At 44.1% G+C, this 23,650-nt stretch overlaps 1 protein-coding gene across 1 annotated transcript in view; it reads right to left on the bottom strand.

Moving 5' to 3' along the window:
* Positions 1-23,650, bottom strand: part of GOLPH3 (golgi phosphoprotein 3) — a 620,776-nt gene that overhangs the window by 587,222 nt on the left and 9,904 nt on the right. The window lies entirely within an intron of this gene.

A 23,650-nucleotide genomic window follows, 5' to 3' on the forward strand; every position in this document is an offset into this window, starting at 1 on the left:
CCAGTGGGAGTGGGGAGCACTGAGCAGCCTATTTGTCCCTAGAGGAGTGGTTCCAGCCAGAATCTTGTAGTCTATTGGCCATTTTGGGTCAATTCCTAGCTCTTTTCAGCCCCCTGTAATAAAGCCCGCTTTAGCGCTTGTATTCAACTCAGCACAGCTCATCGTGGTGTCCTGCAGAGTTCTACAAGCAGCAGAGAGCAAAAGTGACTTTTCCTGATTTAAGTATTTTTTTCTGGCTTTTTGATTATTTACTGCTTAGCGACTGCATTTCCGCCTGTTTATACAGCTCTGCATTCTATTTAAACTGTTTTTGTGTTGATTAACTGTTTTGCACTTTTAAAAAAAGTTATTTGTTGCTTAATTTTACCTGTAGGCTAACACACTCAAGTGCGCTAGCCGTTTAAAAGCATTTACTGTCAGTTTAAAAAAAAAAAAAAAAAAAAATCTTGTTTTCCCGCCTTACTGAACTAGAATAGTCCAGTCTTCAGAGTTTGCTGATCTCTGGGCTTTGGCTTGGTTCCTGTGCTATTCCATATCCTTATTTGGATAAAGTGAAGCTTCTTTGTTCACCAGTGAGAGTGGGAAGCACTAAGCAGCCTATTTGTCCCTAGAGCAGTGGTTCCAGCCAGAAACTTGTAGTCTATTGGCCATTTTGGGTCAATTCCTAGCTCTTTTCAACCCCTGCTATAAAGCCCGCTTTAGCGCTTTTGATTTAGCACGGAGTTGCCCATAGAGCACCTTCGGCAGCGCAAGGTTAAACTATTTCTGGCTCCGTAAAGTCTGCTCTTCAATTTTTCCCTTAGAATTTCTACTTGCAATTTAAACAGTCTATTCTCCATCTCAAAAGCTCAGCACTTGCTCCTAAAGCATTTTTATATAGGTAAAGTACTTATATACTAAACAAAGTACTACATTAGCCTAGAATCCCCTTGAGTACCCATTTCCTATAGGTCCCTTCTGACTCAGTTACACAGCAAACTTTTTCACTTTTTCTAGCATGTCGAAGGGTCAGTTGCTAGCGTCCTCTCCTGTTCAGCTGGTGAATCTGGGCATCTTGAGGCAATGTTACAATTGCCTCATGTACACAGACAACCCACTCCTTCTTCCACAAAACACAAATACATGTGAGAGATGCAACTATATAGTCAAACTGGAGGCTGAGCTCTCTCAACTCAGGACTGGCAAGACCAGACAGGAGGAGAAGGAAACCACGCACACCACAAACCCAGTTTCACATGGAACTATCACAACTGCAAAACAAACACATAAACACACAAAGACATACTCGAGGCACTGATCAAAAATCTACCAAAACTACAGAGGCCTCCAAAGCAGACACCCAAGCAACTGCCACCTCAAGACATAAGACATGCAACACATAGTTCTCAAAGTCAGTGTGCTAAACAATCACAGCCCTTAAGGCCAAACACAATGCCAGACACACTTGTTATAGGTGACTCCATAGTCAGACACACTGACGTCCCACTCACCAGACTGAACAAGGAAAAGATCACAGTAAGCTGCCTGTCAGGTGCTAAAATCCGCCACATAACACAAGCACTCAGGTCACTCCACAGCAAGTACAAGTATGACTCAGTCATTGTCCATGCCGGTGTGAACGACCTGAGACGTACCTCCCTGGACTACATGAAGAGAGACATAGAGGAGCTCTCAGATTATGTAGCCCAGGCCGGTATGACCCTGACCCTGAGCAGTATCCTACCCTCACCAAGAATGATGCCACAATACAGAGTCAAAATGATCAGCTTTAATAATTGGCTTAATTACTGGTGTCATTCTAAGGGGATCCAATGTCTGTCTGCCTGGGATGACATGCTTGACAAGCCACGCTGCTTCGCAAGGGACGGCTTGCACCTATCACCCCTGGGCTTCCGGATATTGGCAAAGGCTCTTGCCACCCCCATAGTGCCTTTTTTAGGCAAGGCTCAAATGATAAACCTACCGCCCTAGAAAACAAAAATGGAGAAAAACTAAGGGTAATACTGCTCAATGCCAGAAGTCTAAACCTCAAGATGCAAGCCCTCCTCAGTATGGAGAACATCGATGTCTGTGCTGTGACTGAAACCTGGTTCAAGGCTCCTGAGAGCACCCCAGCACTATCAGGTTATACCTCATATCATGCGTTCAGGCCCCAAAATCCGGACCGAACCACAAAAGGAGGGGGAGTATCCATATTCATAAAGAACACCCACACCTCCAGGTTAGTGGCAACGTACGAAGCATCGAAGACCATCCAGGTGCAATTAACCATAGGTAAAACTGCCCTACAGTTTGTAGCATGCTACAGACCACCTACTCAAACTCAGGAAACCCACACAGCCTTCCTGAAGACACTGGAGAGTATGAATGTCTCTCCAAACACCATCATATTGGGTGACTTCAACTACCCAAACATAGACTGGGAACATTACTCAAGCCCCAACACCCTAGCCCAAAGGTTCCTGGAGTTCATAAACTCAAATGCTATGGAACAACTAGTCACCATTCCCACAACAGGAGAAAATATACTAGACCTGATCATCACAAACATGGGGACAAAATGCTCCACACCGAAGTATATCCCTCATTGGTGAAATCAGACCATAAATTAATCTCATTAGAGATCCACAACCAGCCCCCACCCGCAGCAAAAAAGACCACAGTGAAGAACTTCTCAAAAGCAAACTTCACACTTCTTAAAACTGGAGTGGTATCCTTCAAGGCCCCCGAGCCAGTGGAAACCACAACCCACGCTGCTGAAACCCTTACAAATGCCTTCTACGAGCACCTCCAGGAATGTATGGATCAAGCAATCCCTAATAAAATCAAGACCCTTTCCACCAAAGGCAGGCGCCCGGTCTGGTGGACCCCAGCCATAAACAAACTCTACAACAAGAGGAGAAAGCTACTACATGACAGAGCAAAATCCCTAAAAGGGAAGGCATCTCTGATCAATACTAGCAAAAAACTACGATCACTCAAAATCATCCAAGGCCAACTTTGAGAGAAAAATCGCTAATGACACAAAAGACAATCATAAGGCCTTCTTTAGCTATGTTAGAAACCTGGATGGAAACTCCCGGATATGCTCAGAATTAGTCCAAAATGATAAAAAAATCAATGATCCCACAGACATTGCCAACATACTGGCAGACAGGTTCAGTGCAAATTTCTCCCCTCCCTCCACCCCAAAAGGAGAAATATCTATCCCACCAGAGTCTAGCCTCCCAAACATCTCAGATGCCCAGGTGACAGCTGCTCTCTCTAAAGCAAAAAACACAGCATCAATGGGACCGGACGGTGTCCCCGGCTGTGTGCTACACGAACTCAATGAGGAACTAAACCCACACATAAGGCTGCTGTTTAATCTTAGCCTTACTACAGGATACTGCACCAAAGAATGGTGTACGGCAACTGTGGTCCCACTCCACAAAGGCGATGCTTCTACGGACCCTGGAAATTACCGCCCCATAAGCTTGACGAGCCTTGTCTGCAAAGCTATGGAGAGGATCATAATGGAACTCATAAATAAAGACATTGGGGACCTACAGACACTGGATCCTACCCAATTTGGCTTTGTCAAGGGCAGATCCTGCCTCTTGGTCGACTTTTTTGAAACAGTCACTAAGGCCATTGATGAGGGTAAGGCAGTTCACACAGCCTACCTTGACCTAGCAAAAGCGTTCGACACAATACCCCACTCGGGCATCATAGAAAAGCTCACCAGCTTAGATGTAAACCCATATGTCACAAGATGGGTTGCAAACTGGCTCAAGGACAGAACACATAGGGTTAGAGTTGCTGGTGCCATGTCAGACTCTAAGCCGGTCACGAGCGGTGTCCCACAGGGCTCAGTCCTGGGCCCCCTCTTGTTCGGCATTTATTTTTCTGAAGTGCAGGCAAACATAGGGGGATTGTGGCTGACAAAATTTGCAGATGACTGATGGAGTGTCAATTATGGTGCCCAGTTTGCAGACACAGACATCCTCCAGAGAGGTCTCATAGAAATGGATAACTGGTGCCAGAGCCATGGCCTTAAGCTAAATGCCAAAAAATGTATAGTCATACCCTTTGGGAAAAACAAGGTAACCCCTAATTACCACATAGGTGGTAATCCATTAAACACGGAAGAAGTTATCAGGGACCTGGGGACCCAAGTTGACAGTAACCTCTCTTTTGACACTCACATTGCCAAAGTGGTTAGGAAGACCTTCTACATTGCCACCTGATCATGAAGGGATTCACATCCAGATCAGGAGAGGTCATTGTACCCCTGTACTCTTCACTTATCAGACCAATGATTGAGTACAACGCCCCATTCGGTATGTACCTTACCCGACACCTGCAGCAGTTGGAAAGACCCCAAAAGTTGCTCACCAAAAGGATAAAGGGGCTCAAACATATGTCATATTATGCCCAACTGAAGAAACTCCAGCTCTATTCAGTCGCATACCGTCTGCTCAGAGATGATCTGTGCCTGACATACAAGGCCATGTCCAACCCGGAATTAATGGACATGCTCCACCTCAAAAAATCCAAATCCACCAGAGCCACGAGAGCAAGAGACTTAAACCTCAACACGGATATAAATAGGACGTGCTGGAGGGACAGACTCATCACCCAGAGACTCCCTACACTATGGAACAGAATCCCAGTCCATGTGAGACAGAGCCCCTCACCGACTCTGTTCAAGAGAAATCTTGACGAGTGGATGGGAGATCGTAGGTTTACCCCGGGAATCATCTGTGTCACTGCTGGACAGAGGCACAGCAAACTAATGGATATAGTATTCTCATCCTAAGGGGTGGTGAAAGCCACACACACTCTGGCTGGGCTTATAAATGCCCTAGGGCAGATAGCCTAGTATGAACCTATGAACCTATATACTTGTAATAGGTGACTATCATCAGGCACACTGACGTCCCGCTCACCAGGCTGAACAAGGAGGTGGTCACGGTGAGCTGCCGGTCGGGCGCTAGGATCCGCCACATAACACAAGCACTCAGGTCACTCCAAGGCAAGTACAAATATGACTCAGTCATTGTCCATGCTGGTGTGAATGACCTGAGACGTACCTCCCTGGACTACATGAAAAGAGACAGAGGAGCTCTCTGAGCATGTAGCCCAGGCCGGTATGACCCTGACCTTAAGTAGCATCTTACCCTCACCAAGAATGATGCCACAATATGAAGACAAGATGATCAATTTCAACAATTGGCTTAAGTGTTGGCGTCATTCAAAGGGGATCCAATGCCTGTCAGCCTGGGATGACATGCTCGACAAGCCACGATGCTTCGCTAGGGACGGCTTGCACCTGTCACTCCTGGGCATTCGGATATTGGCAAAGGCTCTTGCTACCCCCATAGTGCCTTTTTTAGGCAAGGCTCAAAAGACAAACCCACCTCCATGGGTATCACAAGGGATAAGAAACTAAGAGTAATGCTACTCAACGCCAGAAGTCTAAACCTCAAGATGCACGCACTCGAAACTCTCCTTAGCATGGAGAACATCGATATCTGTACAGTAACAGAAACCTGGTTCAAGGCTCTCGAGAGCACCCCAGCACTACCAGGTTATACCTCATACCATGCTTTTCGGCCCCAAAACTTGGACCGAACCACAAAAGGAGGGGGAGTATCAATATTAGTCAAAGATACCCACACCTCCAGGTTGGTGGCACAGCACGAAGCATCAGACTATCCATGTGCAACTAACTGTAGGTAAAACTGCCTTCCAGTTTATAGCCTGCTACAGACCACCCTCCCAAACACAGGAACCCCACTCGGCCTTCCTGAGAATACTGGAAAATATGAAGGTCTCTCCAAACACCATTATATTGGGAGACTTCAACTACCCAAACATAGACTGGGAGCATTACTCTAGCTCCAACAACCTAGCCCAAAGGTTCCTAGAATTTATAAACTCAAATGCTATGGAACAACTTGTTACCACTCCCACAAGAGGGGAAAACATACTGGACCTGATCATCACCAACATGGGGACACTATGCTCCAGACCAGAAGTGTATGCCTCACTGGTAAGATCAGACCATAAACTAATCTCACTGGATATTCACATCCCGACCCCACCCCATGCCCAGAAAACCACAGTGAAAAACTTCTCTAAAGCAAATTTCACACGCCTCAAAACCGAGGCAAAATCTTTCAAAGCCCCCGGGCCTGTGGAAAATACGGCCCAGACCACAGAATCCTTTATAAACGCATTCTATGAACACCTTCAGGAATGCATGGATCATGCAATCCCAAATAAAACCAAGACCCAATCCTCCAAAGGCAGACGTCCTGTCTGGTGGACCCCAGCCATAAACAAACTATACAATAGAAGGAGGAAGCTACCACATGACAGAGCAAAATCCCAAAAAGGGAAGGCATCTCTGATCAGTATTAGCAAAAAACTACGGGCACTCATAAAATCGTCTAAGGCCAGCTTCGAGAGAAAAATTGCACAGGACACCAAGGATAATCACAAGGCTTTCTTTAGTTATGTTAGGAACCTGGGTGGGAATTCCCAGATATGCTCAGAATTAATCCAAAATGACAAAAAATACACAGAGCCCACAGACATTGCCAACATCCTAGCTGACAGGTTCAGTGCAAACTTCTCCCCCCTCCCCACCAAAAGAGCAAATATCTATCCCAACAGAGTGCTGCCCCCCTGACATCTCAGATGCTCAGGTAAGAGCCGCCCTCTCCAAAGCAAAAAACACAGCGTCAATGGGACCAGATGGTGCCCTGGGCTGCGTCCTACATGAACTCCAAGAAGAGCTAAACCCAAACATAAAACTACTGTTCAATCTTAGCCTTACTACAGGATATGTACCCAAAGAGTGGCGTACAGCAACAGTGGTCCCTCTCCACAAAGGTGGTGCCTCAACGGATCCTGGAAACTATCGCCCCATAAGCCTGACTAGCTTGGTCTGCAAAGCTATGGAAAGGATCATCATGGACCTCAAATAAAGATATTGGGGACCTACAGACACTGGATCCTACCCAGTTTGGCTTTGTTAAGGGCAGATCCTGCCTCTTAAATCTGGTCGATTTCTTTGAAATAGTCACCAAGGCCATTGACGAGGGGAAGGTGGTCCACACAGCCTACCTGGACCTCGCAAAAGCCTTCGATACAATACCCCACTTGGGCATTACAGATAAGCTCACCAGCTTAAATATAAACCCCTATGTCACTAGATGAGTTGCAAACTGGCTCAAGGACAGAACCCACATGGTTAGAATTGCTGGAGCCATGTCAGACTCCAAACCAGTTACAAGTGGCATCCCACAAGGCTCAGTCCTGGGAACTCTCTTGTTCGGTATATATTTCTCGGCGGTACAGGCCAACACGGAAGGACTGTGGCTGACCAAGTTCGCAGAAGACTGCAAACTGGGCGCCATAATCAACTCTCCAGCCGACACAAGCATCCTCCAAAAGGGCCTCATAGAAACAGACAACTGGTGCCAGAGCCATGGCCTCAAGCTAAATGTCAAAAAGTGTATAGTCATCCCTTTGGCAAAACAAAGTGCCCACAAATTACCACATAGGTGGTAATCCAATAAGTACAGAAGAAGTCATTAGGGACCTGGGGACCCAAGTTGATAGCAATCTCTCATTTGACAACCACGTGGCCAAAGTGGTTAGAAAAGCATTTTATATAGCCCACCTAATCATGAAGGGATTCACATCTAGATCAGGGGAGGTCATCATGCCTCTTTACTCATCCCTCATCATGCCCATAATGGAGTACAATGCCCCTTTTGGGATGTACCTTACCAGACACCTGCAGCAACTGGAAAGACCCCAAAAGTACCTCACCAAGAGGATCAAAGGGCTCAAACAGATGCCATATGCTGCCCGGTTAAAGAAACTCCAGCTCTACTCAGTGGCATACCACCTGCTCAGAGGCAATCTGTGCCGGACGTATAAAGCCATGTCCAAACCGGAATTAATGGACATGCTGCACCTCAGAAAATCCAAATCCCATCGAGCTACGCGCTCGAGAGACTTGAACCTCAGCACTGAAATAAATAGAACATGCTGGAGGGACAGATTCATAACCCAGAGGCTCCCTTCACTCTGGAATAAAATCCCAGTCCAGGTTAGGCAGAGTCCCACATTGACGCTCTTCAAGAGGAATCTTGATGAGTGGATGTGAGATCGTAGGTTTACCCCGGCTATCACTTCTGTGTCACTGTTAGACAGAGGGACAGTATACTAACCTCAAAAAAAGGCATAGCAAAATTAATTTAAAATGGGTGGCGAAAGCCAAACACACTCTGGCTAGGCTTATGAATGCCCTAGGGCAGATAGGTTCATGTATGAGTGCAGTAGTCAGTTTTTGTTTAAGCTTCCAAGCCTCAATTCTGAAGCGTTTGTATGTAATAAAGCTGCTTGAACTGAACCCACAGATGTTAGTCTACTTTATCCTGACTAGACAAGAGACAGTGTCAGAAGCGGGATGTGTGAGCAACAGAATACCAGAAACAGCATGTCTGAGCGACATGGCACCAAAACGGGACCCAGAAGTCGAACCATGAGGTGCACAGCTAGAAATGGAGGAATACAGAGGAATGGACCACCCCAACCTGCTCAAATGATTGATACAAAGCCAGAAATTAATTTCAGGTACTAAAAGTTGCATAAATTATTTATTTTGGAAAGATAATGATACAAAGCATCTGCAAAGCACAAAATGCCCCACCAACACCCACTGATAGCAACACTAAATCCACATATGCAGAGGCCCTTAACTGTAACCTGCCCAAGCAACAAGGACCTCCGAAGCTGTAACCCAAACAAACACCAATCACAACCAAAGTGTCACATAGCTCACAACACCAGTGTGCCACCCAGCAACAGCCCCTAAAGCAAGACAACGTACCCAACGCTTTAGTCATAGGTGACTTTATAGTCAGGCAAACTGATGTCCCACTCACCAGGCTGAACAAGGAGAAAATTAGAGTCAGCTGCCTGTCGAGTGCCAGGATCCGCCACGTAATGCATGCACTCAAGTCACACCACAACAAGTACAAATATGACTCTGTCATTGTCCATGTTGGAGTGAATGACTAGAGACGTACCTCCCTGGACTACATGAAAAGAGAGAGACATGGAAGAGCTCTCGGATCATGTGGCCCCAGCAGGTATGACCCTAGCCCCGAGTAGCATCCTGCCTTCGCCCAGAATGATACCACAATATAAAGGACAAAATTATTGACTTCAACAAATGGCTAAGCTTCTGGTGTCATTCAAAGGGGATCCAGCATCTGTCTGCCTGGGAAGACATGATAGACAGACCACAATGCTTTGCCAGAGATGGTCTGCACCCGTCACCCCTAGGATTCAGGTTACTGGCAAAGGCTCTTGCCACCCCTACAGTGCCTTTTTTAGGCAAAGTTCAAAGGACAAAACCACTACCATAACGTACAAGCATGCAAAATCTGAAGGTAATGCCAAGTCTAAACCTCAAAATGCACACTCTCGAGGCACTCCTAAAAATGGAGAACATGGACATCTGTGCAGTAACTGAGACCTGGTTCAAGGCTCCAGACAGTTGAAAAAAGCAACGGAGATCTCCGTTGCTTTTTACAAAACTGTCTCGCTATGTTAAATGAGTTTAACATAGCAAGACAGCTTTAAAAAAGCCACAGAGAATCTCCGTTGCTTTAAGTTGTCTTGCTATGTTAAACTCTTTTAACATAGCGAAACAGTGAGAAAAAAAAAAAAAAAAAAAAAGAGTTATAGTAATGGAAAAAGTCTGGGCGACCAGACCTTTTTCCATTACTATAACTCTGATTTACAACGTGCACGCTCACCAATCAGCGTGCATGTTTTTGAATATTAATGGGGGGGGGGTTGTATAATAAGATACAACCAACCAGACACCCTATTACTGGGCGATTTCAACTACCCTGCCATTAACTTGGAAAACTACTCGTGTACCAACACCTTTGCCCAACAGTTCTTGGAATTCATAAATTCCAACACCCTGGATCAACTAACCCGTAGTCCCACCAGTGGCTCCAATATCCTAGACCTGGTAATTACCAACATGGGAAAATTGATGTTCCACACCTATGGTCACCCCCTCATTGGTCAGGTCAGACCATAAGCTAATCACCCTTCCACACCTATGGTCACCCCCTCATTAGTCAGGTCAGACCATAAGCTAATCACCCTTAACATCCACATCCACCCCCACCCCCCAGTGAGGAAACCTTCATAAAAAAAAACTTCTCCAAAGCCAACTTCATGCTACAAGTCATAAGTGACAAACTTCATGACACCCATGCAAACAGGAACTGCTGAGTCCTACACTAAGGCACTGTACGAGCACATCCACTCACGTATGAATTGTGACATCCCAAATAGAACCAAGATGCTCTCTTCCAAAAAAAGGAAGCCAATCTGGTGGTCCCCTGCCATAAACAAACTTTACAACAAAAGGAAGAAACTGTTGCAGAAAAGAGGAAAATCCCACGATGCAAAAAATTCCCTTACCAGCCGCAGTTAGAAGATGAGATCCCTCAAAATCCTCCAAAGCTAGTTACGAAAATAAAATTGCCAAAGATTCCAAAGACAACCACAACTATGTCAAGAATCTAATTGGCAATGCTCAGATCTGCCCCGATCTACAACAGAATGGCATTAAATATACTGATCACAAGGATATTGCCAATATCCTGGCAGATCGATTCAGTGCAAACTTCACTCCCCTCTCACACCCTAAACGGCCCATCTCAATACCGGAAGATTGCCAAATTCTGGTAATAATGGCCACACAAGTAAAAAATACACTCTCCAAAGCTAAGAATACAGCATCCATGGGACCAGATGACATCCCGGGTGGTGTACTACATGAACTACAAAATGAATTGGCACCTCACCATTGTCATGTTTAATCATACCCTCACCTCATGCTTCGTGCCCACTGAGTGGCGCACAGCTACAGTTATCCCACTCCACATGGGGGGGGGGAACCCACCTTGGATCCCTGGAACTAGTGCCCCATCAGTCCGACGAGCCTGATTTGCAAAGCCATGGAACGTATTATCATGGAACTTATAAACAAAGACATTGGCAACCTTCAAACACTGGGTTCAAGAAGGGCCAATCTTGTCTCCGGAAACTGAATGACTTCTTCGAATCAGTCTCCAGAGCTGTGGATGAGGGTAAGGCAGTCCAAACAGCCTATCTGGACCTCGCCAAGGTCTTTGACTCCATCTCCCACTCTGGAATCATAGATAAACTTACTAAGCTAGGCATTAATCCCTAGGTCACTCGATGGGTTGCCAACTGGCTTACTGACAGAACCCACACTGTAGAAGTAGCAGACTCCAAATCCAGCTCCAGACAAGTGAAGTACCTCAGGGTTCAGTCCCAGGACCACTCTTGTTTGGCATCTACTTCTCTGAAGTACGGGCCAACACTAAGGGACTCTGGCTAACAAAGTTTGCAGATGACTGCAAACTGGGAGCCATTATTGAATCCCTAAATGATGTGGATACTCTACAAAAGGGTCTTACAGAAACAGATGCTTGGTGCCACAGCCAAGGGCTCAAGCTCAATGCCAAGAAATGTACAGTTATCCCCTTTGGGGGAAAAACATGTACCCGTGAATTACCATATAGGTGGCAGTACACTAAACACCGAAAGTGTGATAAGAGACTTAGGGACATAGGTGGACAGTGGTCTCACCTTCAATAACTACATCGCCACAACAGTCAGGAAATCCTTCTATGTGACACACCTCATCACTAAGGGCTTTCCATCCAGGAAAAAAGGAGGTTATTGTCCCACTGTATTCATCCCTCATTAGACCCATTATAGAATACGCCTCATTTGGTATGTACCGCTCAAAACATCTGCAACAACTGGAAAGGCCGCAGAAATACCTCACTAAAAGAATCACAGGCCTAAAACAGATGCCCTATGCTGACCGCCTTAAAAAAATCCAGCTATACTCTTGTCACATATAGTCTACTCAGAGGCGATCTCTGCTTAACATACAAGGCCATGCAAACCAAGAGCTGTTGGACATGCTACACTTAAAAGAAATCCCAATCCTTCATAGCCACTCTCTCCAGGGATCTAAACCTTGTCATCACAATAAACAAAACATGCTGGAGGGATAGGTTCCTGTCCCACAGACTCCCCAAACTCTGGAATACACTGCCCATACATGTCAAGCAGAGCGCCTCCTTGGCCCTCTTCAAAAGGAACCTTGACGATTGGATGGGAGAAAGGAAATTCACCCCAGGGATCACGTTAGTCGCTCTGCTAGACAGGGGTCCAGGGAAGTAAATAGTGCAGGAAGAAATAGCCAGGGAATTGTTATGGCTAGGCTTGTATAGGCCCTAGGGTAGATAGCCCAGTACCAACCTATGAACCTATCCATTACCGATTAAATGAAATGTTCGAAACTACAATATTTGATAAGGTTATTCGTAGTATAAGTTATAAAAATGTTCAGAATTACTTTCTATTTGCATAACAAGCAAGATAAACATAAAATGAGCATGATAAAAAAGTGAAACAAGCAAACGAGCATGATAAAAAGGCAAAATGACTTTAGTAAACTACCATGTTTTTCCGACATAAGCTACTATTGCACATTAAAGCTATTTGAAGTATAGCTAGAGTTGTTTGAGGTATCTCAGAGTGTGCAAAAGTGTTGCAATGTGTGCTTCATTACAGTACAATTATTTCGAAGCGTTTACTGTGTGCAAACTATAATTATTTTGCAAAGTACAGTCAAAATATGGTTACTTCACAAAGTGCAGTCAAAACACAATTATTTCTAAAAGTTTCTTGTGCTGTCAACAACTGATTTCGAAAGTTAAGTCAAAGTACCATCATTTTGAAGCGTTTCTTATACCGTACATAGTTGTTTCACAAAGAACAGCTGGTACTCTCATATTATCGCAATCAGATTCCGAACTGGGAAAACGGCTCATTTCCAAGTCACACTCCTGCCGAGATATGTAGTGAAGAGAGATGCCAAAATAGGGACAGGTTTTAAATATTGCTCTTACAAGGTTGCTTGAATAACAGGACTTGTGTTATCATGCATTTTCTGGAGGAAATACAGTTCGAAACGCAAATGTATGTCATTATTTAGTGACAGCATTCCACAGTGATTTGCCAGAAGGAAAAAAAAAAAAAAAAAAAAAAACAACTTTTAAGAGGAATGGACCAAAAATATGAGGCATAAATCTGGACATTCTTCAAAAATCTAGACAGTTGAGAGGCACGACAATGACCTTTCAGGCCTGTCAGATAATGTTTGTCGTCAAAGTAATTGCAATGTTACTGGTCTGTGCTTCACCCTGTGATGTAAACAATGACAGACAATCCCAATCCTTGGCTGATGCAAAACCATCTTGTTTAGTTTTCTCTCTCTCTGTCTAATGATGTTTTACTGTTGAAAGATGTTTTACTGTTGAAACAACATTTTATTTTAAGGATGCTTCATGCTTCCATCAGTTTTGCTGTCTTCATAGTGTTTATTGTGGATGTGCAAGCAGCATTTGTGCCTGTACATTAATCAGTAGAAAATTAAACAAATTTTGGTCAATTTCCAATTTAGTAATGTGAGTACTTACGTAAAACACTATGAAGACAGCAAAACTGAAGCACCCTTCAAATAAAACGTCCTTTCAACACTAAAACATCATTAGAGAGAGAAAACAAAAATGACTTAGGAAATGAGCCATTTGCCCTGTTCAGAATGTGGTTGTGATAATACACAAGTACCAAAGTTATTTCGGTGCATTTTGTGTGCCACAGAGACTTATTTTACAAAGTGCAGTTACTTCGAAGAGTCTACCGTGCTGTTGAGCATAATTACAAATGATCTGACATAGGAAATGAGCCGTTTGCTCTGTTCGGAATGTGGTTGTGATAATACACAAGTACCGAACAGTTATTTCAATGCGATTCCTATGCCACAGAGACTTATTTTACAAAGTGCAGTTAATTCGAAGAGTCTGCTGTGCTGCTGAACATAATTACAAATTATCTGGCATAAATTTCTGGCATCTGTGTGTGTACATTCGTACATATTTCCAAGAGTCTTCATTACTGTGCGTTGGCATGGCAGAAACATTTTGCAGAGAGTCTCTGCTTGTATTTGATAATATAGCAGAGAATTGGAGAGTATCTGAGCAGGAATACAATAGGTTCATACAAGCAGCTTCTTCTGACAAAAATGCACGTACGAGGGCATTTATTCTGCTTAATTTAGCTAGGTCAGAAGCCACTGAAAGACAGCATTCATTTGTGTAGGCGCCATCGATATATGCAGTAGAAGGGGAAAACCATCATACTGTGGTACAAGATGAATCAAGGAAAGACTTAAGAGTGCTTGAAACGTAAATTCAGAGAAATGATAACCCCAAACAAATGTTATATTGGAGAGGCACTTATTTGACACGAGATCAAAAGCCAGGGGAAACTTTTGCTGCTTATATTACTGACTTGAGAAACAAGGCTTAAATGTGCAGATTTGGTGATTAGAAAGACGAATTGATAAAAGACAGGCTTGTGTGTGGTCTTAAAGATTTTGCTTCGAGACAGTGATTTAACATTGAGCAAAGCCATAGAGATTTGTCAGATATATAACAGCATGCAACACATGGTTAATAGAAAAGTACAGTTTTGTACCTACCATAAATGTAGATGTTCGAGTGTTCACCCTGCTGCAGTCATCACACATGGGTTATCCTGTCGTCAGGCGGTCCCGCAGTCGGCCGGAATTCCAAAGCTTTGGCCCGGCGTCGGTTGCGGTCGCCCCTTCCCTGAAGTCAGTGCGCCAGGGGTATACATAGTGCAACCGACACCATTTTCTTCAGTTTTTCTTGCCCCAGATGTCAGATGCCCCCAAAAAGGTGCTCAGAAATTAGTACCAAACGGAGTAAACTCCGCCCAAACACAAAATCCCTTAATTTATAAGCAAATACATCAGTAAGGTATTGAAGAGATTTAGCCAGTAGATCAGAGGGGATGGAGGGAGGGTAACCTGGACTGCAGCAGGGTGAACACTCGAACATCTACATTTATGGTAGGTACAAAACTGCACTATGTTCATAGTGTTAACCTGCTGCAGTCATCACACTTGGGTTGAATCCGAAAGCTAAGGAAGGGAGGCAGGTATCAGAGGGTTAGTGGAGGCTAGAAGGCCCTGCAGAACTGCAATGGCGAAGCCCGCCCTGGTCTTAGAGTAAAGAGGTAAGTGATAGTGCTCGGTAAAGGTGTGTACTGAACTCCAAGTTGCAGCTTCTAAAATCTCCTTGGTTGGAACCCCCCTGAGAAAGGCTGTAGAGGTAGCCGTTGCCCTGGTAGAGTGGGACCTAATGGTAGCAGGAACTGGTTTCCCATGAGGAGTATAGCAGAAACGTATGCAATGACCTATCCATTTAGAAATGGTTTGCTTTGATATAGCCTTCCCTTGAGAAGTTGTAGCATAGGATACAAAGAGCTAGTCGGATTTTCTGAAAGCCTTAGTTTTCTCCAAGTAGTAACGAAGTTGCCTGTGAATGTCCAAGGAATGCAGGAGTCTTTCACCTTTGTTCTGTGGATTTGGGAAGAAGGTGGGTAAGTGGATGGTTTAATTTAAAGCCACACTGGAAACCACCTTAGGCATAAAGGAAGGATTAGTTCGTAGAGAAACTCTGTCTTGATGAAAAATGAGGAAAGGTTCCACTGCCATTAGTGCCTGTAGCTCAGACTCTTCTAGCTGAAGTTATTGCTAGGAGCAGGGCAGTTTTTCATGATAGGAACTGAAGATCTGCAGAGAAAGCTGGTTCAAAGGGAGGCAGCGTTAGTTTTTCCAGAACAAAATTGAGGTCCCATGTAGGTGTAGGAGCTCTCCAGGATGGTCTAATGTTTTTTGCCCCTCTGAGGAACTGCCTTTGAAGAGGATATGAAAATAAAGGTGGATCCGTGTTGTAGTGAGCTGAAATAGCTGAAGCATGGATTTTAATGGAGGAGAAAGAAAGTCCTTTGTGCAACATTTCAGCTAAATACTGTAGAATGTGTGGCATGTGAGGCTGAATTGTGTCTTGGCCTTTAGCTTGGTTCCAGGCACAAAACCTTTTCCATTTGTCCGAGTAAGCCTTCCTGGTGCTTGGCCTCCTGGCTTCCAGAATAACATCCAGAACTGCTTGGGAAAGAGGAGCTGGTTGTATGTTTAGTTGATTTGCCATGCAGCCAGATTTAAAGTTTTGAGCTGGCTGTGAAGAATCTGATTTGTTTTGTTGTGTGAGCAAATGGGGGATTTAAGGCAATATCCATGGTGGGCTGTGGGCCATATTTCTCACTAGTGGGTACCAGTGCTGGCGTGGCCAGTCTGGGGCTATGAGAATCAGTCGTGGTCTCTCCTTTTTGACTTTCAGAAGAACCTTTGTGAGGAGAGGCAATAGAGGGAAGGCATATACGGTCAGGTTTTTCCAACTGAAAGAAAGAGTGTTCCACTTTCCAAGCTTGATGGTGAAATGTCCTTGTACAAAATTTTGTTAGTTGATAGTTTTGAGGACTGGCACTGGCAAACAGGCCCCATTTTCGAGTTATCATTGCAAATATTTGTGGATCTAGTTTCCACTCGTGGGGATCCTTGATGTTTCTGCTGAGGTAGTCTGTCAATGTGTTCTTCTGTCCTGGCAGGAATTGAGCTTGCAACTAAACTTGGTAAGCCAGAGCAGTGTTCCATAAGATCATTGCTTGCCTGCATAGAAGGTAGGAATGTGTACCCCCTTGCTTGCTTATGTACCACATTACTGTGGTGTTGTCCGTCTTTATTGCAAGTTGTCCTGGATGTAATAGATCCTTGAAGGCTGTCAGAGCTTTCTGTACAGCTAGCATCTCTTTTTGATTTATGTGCAAATTTCTTTGATCTGCAGTCCATAGGCCTTGAATGCATTGCCCTGCCATGTGTGCCCCCCAGGCATAATCTGAAGCATCTGTTGTGATAGTTTGCCTGGCTGGGGGCAAGGTGAAAGGCTGGCCCTTGTTGAGTCGACATGCCTGTGACCACCATAGAAATTCCTGTTGTAGGCAGGGGATGAGAGATATCATTGTGTCCAAACTGTGGCTGTGTTGAGACCATACCCTTTTTAGGTACCACTGTAATTTCCTCATATGCAGCTTTGCAAATGGTATTATTAGTATGCAAGATGCCATGAAGCCCAAGGCCTGCAGAATTTTTCTTGCAGTTAATTGGGTCTTTGTCGCCACTGTCCTGAAATATTGAGTCAGTTGTAGTTGCTTGTCTGGTGTAAGATAAGCCTTCTGGGCCGTTGTATTCAAGCTGGCACCCAGGAATGTCATTTTTTGTGAGGGTACTAGTTTTTACTTCTTTTCGTTTACTGTGTACCCCAGGCAGTTTAGTAGATGCTTTACAAAGGCCAGATGATGTAAGAGAATGTCTTCGCTTTCTGCTTGGATGAGGCATTCGTCCAGGTATGGATATATTTGAATTCCTCTTTGTCTGCAGTATGCAATTACTGGTGCCAGGCATTTTGTGAAGATTCTGGGCGCAGTAGATAAGCCAAAGGGCAGTGCAGAGAATTGGTAATGGGTTGAACCTGCAATGAAATGGAGGTATCTTCTGCAACTTTGTCTGATTGGGACATGCATGTATGCCTCCTTGAGGTCCAACGTTACTAGCCATGCTTCCTTGCCCAACATGGGAAGTAGCTGCTGTAGAGTTAGCATCTTGAATTTGGGTACTTGTAAGCAAGTGTTTTAGAACTGAAAGGTCCAGAATTGGTCTCCAGGCATTGTCCTTTCTGGGCACTAGGAAGAGTCTTGAGTAAAATCCTTGGCCTTGCTCTCGAGTAGGTACCAGTTGAATGGCTATCATGTCCATGAGAGCTGTAATTTGCTTTTGTGCCTCTGCCCATTGATTTTGTGGCAGGTTTGGCATTCCTCTTTTCATTGGCAAGGTGTGAAAGTGGAATATGTACTCTCGTAAAATTATGTCTAGGACCCATTTGTCCTTTGTGACAATGTGCCAGTTGTCTGCAAAAAGTGCGAGTTTTCCCCCAAAAGGGGCTGCCAAGAGAGTACTGCTTGGCCAGATGAGGTGCAAGTCATTGAGTTTGCCTTGTGGTGGATTGAGACCTGTCTTCTCCTCCCTTCTGTGTTGTAGTGCCCCATTGGCGAGGTTTATACTGGGCTTGTGGTTGTCCTCTGCCCCTTGGGCGTCTATTTACCCCTCTGTGGTCTGTCAGTAGCTGGAAAGGACCAATTTTTTGTTGGCCAGTTTCTGCTGAAGCGAGGGGGTTGTACCTGTAGGAAATCTTTGACTGTCTGCATAGATTTTGCCTTTTCCTCCATTTTCTTTAAAACTTCTTCTGCTTTAACTCCAAAAAGCACATCCTGCTGTAAGGGAGCATCTAGTAGTTTTACTTTAACATGATCAGGCAGAGTTTGTTCCTTTAACCAAGCATGCCTACGTATAACAGACCCAGTGACAGCTGCTCTGCAGGAGGCCTCCAAAGAATCAAACCCACATTATAAGGTATGTTTGCCCACTTGCTCAGTGGCGTGCAACAGATCCTGTACTTCTTTAAATTCAGATTGTTGAGGGAGAGTGGTTATTCTTTGCTTTAACTGAGAGATTAGGAATTGCTGATATTTAAGCATGTGAAATTGGCAATTCAGTGCCCTCATAGCTAGTGTGGCATGAGGTGTAAACCTTTTCCCCCACCTGTCTAGTGCTCTGGAATCCCTCTCAGAAGGTACTGGGTTTTTAGCCATAGAAGCCTTAGCCCCCTTGGGACCCTGGGAGATAGTCTCTGGGTCAGCTGCAGGGCTTTTGTAAAGAAATTTGTGGGAATCAGGCACTCTATAGTATCTGTCAGGCTTAGCCGGAGCAGGAGGTAGAGAGTCTGGGTTCAAACTGGATTCTAAATAAACATCATCCACAATGTCCAAAACTGGTGGGATGGCAAGTGGTCTGTGTTGGGGGAGTAAAAAACTCTGAGCCTTTTCTTCGAGTCAGAGTAGTCCTGACCTTCCCAGTGAAAATGTTCCCTCATAGTGTGTAAAGTTTCCCCAAAGGAGTAGTCTTCAAGAGGAGAAGCTGAGGGAATAGAGTCCTCAGCATCAGAATCTTCATAAGGAGAGAAGGAGTAATCTTGGTCCTCAGAGGAGTCTGAAGAAATGGACACTTGTTCAGAGGATGCATTATCTTCCTCTTGTCTAGGCCTTTTGTCAGGAAGGGGCTGAGAACCCCTGATTAAAGAAATCAAATCTCCAGCCATTTTGAGTATCTGTTTCTTAGGCATGGGGCCTTGAACAGGAGACTGAAGTGCAGTCCTTTTAGATTTAGTAGGAGTCTTCCACTTAGAAAACGTTTTAATAGAGAGAGCCGTCAGTCTGAAAACGCCTTCAGAAACCGATGGTGTTTCTGTAGCACTGACATCTTTTGTAGCAATATCGTCGGAAGGGCCTGAACTAAATGGCTGCGTCGGCCTGGTGCCTTCCGCCAAAATTTCTGTAGATGTCTCCGATTCCACATCTGCGGTAGTCAGGGGCTGTGCTGGAGCCTCACTGTGGACCGGAGAACCGGATACCGGATCAGCCGAGGCCTCGGAATCTGGCTTCGGCCTGGGCTGTCTGTCCTTATCCTTTGTGCATGCCGGTAATCGGTTGCTCCGACGGCATGGTGTAGTTAAATTTCCTACCGAAGTAGTGTCGTGCGAAATCAAAGCGTCTTTTAATAGTACGCTTATTAAACTTAGCACAAAACCGACAAGAAGTGACGTTGTGGTCTGGGTCTAGGCAAAGTATGCAATAAGAATGAAAATCCTTATGAGGTATTTGCTTCCCACACGAAATACAATTGTTAACTTTTTCTGACATCGGTCTGAGGCAAGAAAAGTTTCCCCAACGGGGTACTTAGCTTTATAAAAGACTTCGGTCTGAAATTCGAAAATCTCAGGAGTCGGCCGACCAGCACTTGCGAACTGCTTCTGCTTCGGGCACCGAGCGGCAAGAAAGACTGAAGAAAATGGCGCCGGTTGCACTATATATATATCCCTGGCGCAGTGACGTCAGGAAAGAGGCGACAGCAACTGACGCCGGACCAAGACTTTGGAATTCTGGCCGACTGCGGGACCGCCTGACGACAGGATAACCCAAGTGTGATGACTGCAGCAGGGTAACACGATGAACATCAGGTCTAAACACATGGCAGCTGCTACAGCCCCTGCAGGGTTTCCAGGGAAGACCCGTACCTTTCCAGCAAGTCCTACAGCTAGCTCAGTAAAACGGACATGCTTGGCACAGCACAGGGTGAGTCAGCAAAACACAAGCCAAGTCTTAGTTAACTGTCGCAATTGTGGTACCAATCATGAGTCTAAAAAGAAAGTTGCTTAACATTTGGTCAACGATGCTATAAGTGTAGAAAATGAAACCACTTTCAAAAGCTTTGTAAATCAAGCAGGCCACATTCATTTATTAAGAAAGGTTACTCAAAAAAGCAAGCTGATCACACAGAAAGCTGCAACTACACTTTTTATGTAGATGGTGTACCGGTGGTTGGTGAAAAGGTTAATGCAGTAGATTTGTTGGCAAAAACTGAAGTGTTTTGCACTGTCCTGATTAATGGTAAACCCACAGAGCTCAAAGTGGACACTGGTTCAAAGTGCAAGGTTATGTTAGCAGAAACATTTGCTAGAATAAGAGCTGGGGAATGACTTAATTTAGCCAACTGTGTGAAGCTGGTTGCTTATGGAGGTGAAGAAATTCAAATTGAAGGCTCCGTAGTGCTTTCATGTTACTCTGCTGGAGAAAATTACAACTTGCAATTCATACCTCTTAGAACAAAAAATATGGAAAGGCTAAAATGATGGTGGGACAGATTTTAAATATTGCTCTTACAATCTTAGAAAGTTGACAGAATAATAGGTTTTGCATTAGCATATATTTTCTGAAGGATACGGAGTCTTAAAACTGAAATGTTTGTCATTATTTAATGATTTCAATCCTCAGCTATTTGCCAGAAAAGTACAGATTTTAGGAGGAACACACCAAAAATATGAGGCAAAAATCTGGACATTCTGTGAAAATCTGTACAGTTGATAGATATGTTGCAATTGTATGTAGTCAAAAGACCAGTACAGTCATTATTAGATCTCAGAGACAGTTTAAAAATGAAATTGCTTTCCTTTACCAAAAAAGGTAATCATGTAAGCACGTCTCAGTTCCAGTTTCACCAATGCTATTTTCTCAAGAGTATGCTGATATTTTCAAAAACAAGCCGGGCAAACTTCCAGTTGTGTACTCCATGAAGTTAAACCCAGATGTCAGTCCAGTGGTCAGACCAGCAAGAAGAGTTCCAATAATTATACAAGACAGACTCAAAGTCCAATTAGATAAAATGGTGCAGCAAGAGTGATTTGTCCACTTACAGAACCAACTGAAATGGGTGCCTTCCATGGTAGCTGCTCATAAGAAAAGTCCAGATGAAATCAGAATATGTACTGACCCAAGAGACATGAACAAAGCACTAAAGCAACCCCATCATCCTATGCGTACAGTCAAGAAAGTTGCTAAACTCATGCCAAATGCCACTGTTTTCTCTGTCATAGACACAAAAAGTTCATTTTGGCAATTAATGCTTGATCAAAAATCTTCACTACTGACTACATTCAGTACACCATTTGGTAGCTACAGCATGCAATGGAACATTTTTTTTTAGGCTGTGTGCTATTATAGTAGACGATTTACTACTTGGAGGCAATGGTGAAGCAGAGCAGGACACACACCTCAGAAAAGTCATGGAAAGAGCATGTGAAGTGATTCTTAAGCTCAACCCTCTGAAATGCAAATTCAGGTTGACAGAAGTTACTTACTTCAGTCATTTATTCACCAGTTCAGGCTTACGACCAGATCCTTTCAAACAAACAGACATTCTTGAGATGCCAGCTCCAGACAATATCCAAGCCTTACAACGTTTTCGTGGTATGGTCAACTATTTGGGCAAGTTTATACTACACTTCAGTGAATTATCAGCACCCTTAACAGAGCGGACACGTAAAGATGTTACCTGGGCCTGGTTGGACCACCACCAAAGAGCATTTGATGAACTGAAAGAGAAAATTGCCAGTACACCTACGTTGAGATACTATGATGTCCACAAACAAGCGATTCTTTCCTGTGATGCTGCAAATTTCGGTCTTGGTGCAGTTATTCAAGAGGACAGACCAGTAGCCTATGCATGTAGAACTCTTACCCAAACTGAGATGCAGTACACTTAAATCAAAAAGGAACTTTTGGCAATTGTGTTTGCATGTTCGAAGTTCCATGGTTATATTTATGACAGAGTTATTCAGATGGAGACTATCAACCTTTAGTCACTATTTTAAAAGAAGCCTACGCACACAACTCTAGCAATACTACAAAGAATGACACTTAGATTACAAAAGTACAACTTCAAAATGGTCTATACGATAGGAAAACATCTTTATCTGGCTGGTGCTTAATCCAGATCTCCCAGAAATACCACAGAAAAGCTTGATACAGAGAATTGCAACCTTGATGTCATGGAAGTGCGTAATGTTTCTACCACAAGACTTTAGCACACACAGACTGATCCAATTTTGCAAAAGCTCAACCACTTCATCAGTGTTGGATGGTTGTCAGAGCAATCTTGTGTATCACTAGAAGTGCGACCCTATTTTCCTTACAGGGATGAGATGGTGATGGAAGATGGTAACATTTCAAAGGTCTTAAAGTTGTCCCTTGCAACAAGAGTATATCCAGATTTGGCATCATGGCCACCCAGGCCCAGGTTCTGAAGCTAAAAAAATAAACAAGGGCGAGAGGATTAGTATTTTGGCCTATGTCAAAAGATATCGACACGAGTACTTTCATCTTGTTCAGTATGCAACAGTACTAAACCGCACTTGCAAAAAGAGCCACTTCAGCTAAACAGCTTCCTGAACTACCTTGGTCAACAGTAGCCACAGACATATTTGAGTGGAATGGCCAACATTACTTAGTGTTGGTAGACTCTTATTCGAATTGACTCGAGATGGATCGCTACCTAACCCAACGTCCAGTACTGTCATTACGAAGTTGAATCATTATTTCTCAGTCCATGGTAGTCCACACAGTTATTTCCGACAACGGTACCCAGTTTACCAGTCAGCTGATCCAGAAATTTTCAAAACAGTGGGACTTTATCATGTTATCAGTAGCCTTAAGTACCCACAGTCAAACAGCTTAGCTGAATGTGCAGTAAAAAGTGCAAAGCAATTACCTGAGAGGTCAAAGCGTGACAATACCGGTGTTTTCCTGAATTTGCTTAATCTCAGAAATATACCCCGTGACAATCGCTTATAGACTTCTATCTAGGCAAACTAGAACCACCTTGCCTATCAGTTCGTTTGTTGGTGCCCAATGCTAAAAACACTAGAGCAATCAGAGCCCAGCTATTCAAAAAAGTCCTACGTTGATAAAAACGAGCAGATTTCTTCATCCTTTGAAAGAAGGAGAGATAGCGAGGATGCAAACAGCGAAATGTTTTGATTGAATTGGTCAAGTGAGAGGTGTATGTGCAGAGGTGAGATCTTACCTTATAGAATCTGAGGGTATAGAATACAGAAGGAATTGCAAGCACCTTCTTCTG

The sequence above is a fragment of the Protopterus annectens genome, chromosome 1.part1 (assembly GCF_019279795.1).
Source record: "Protopterus annectens isolate FY-2018-M chromosome 1.part1, PAN1.0, whole genome shotgun sequence".
In the NCBI taxonomy this organism is placed as follows: domain Eukaryota; kingdom Metazoa; phylum Chordata; order Ceratodontiformes; family Protopteridae; genus Protopterus; species Protopterus annectens.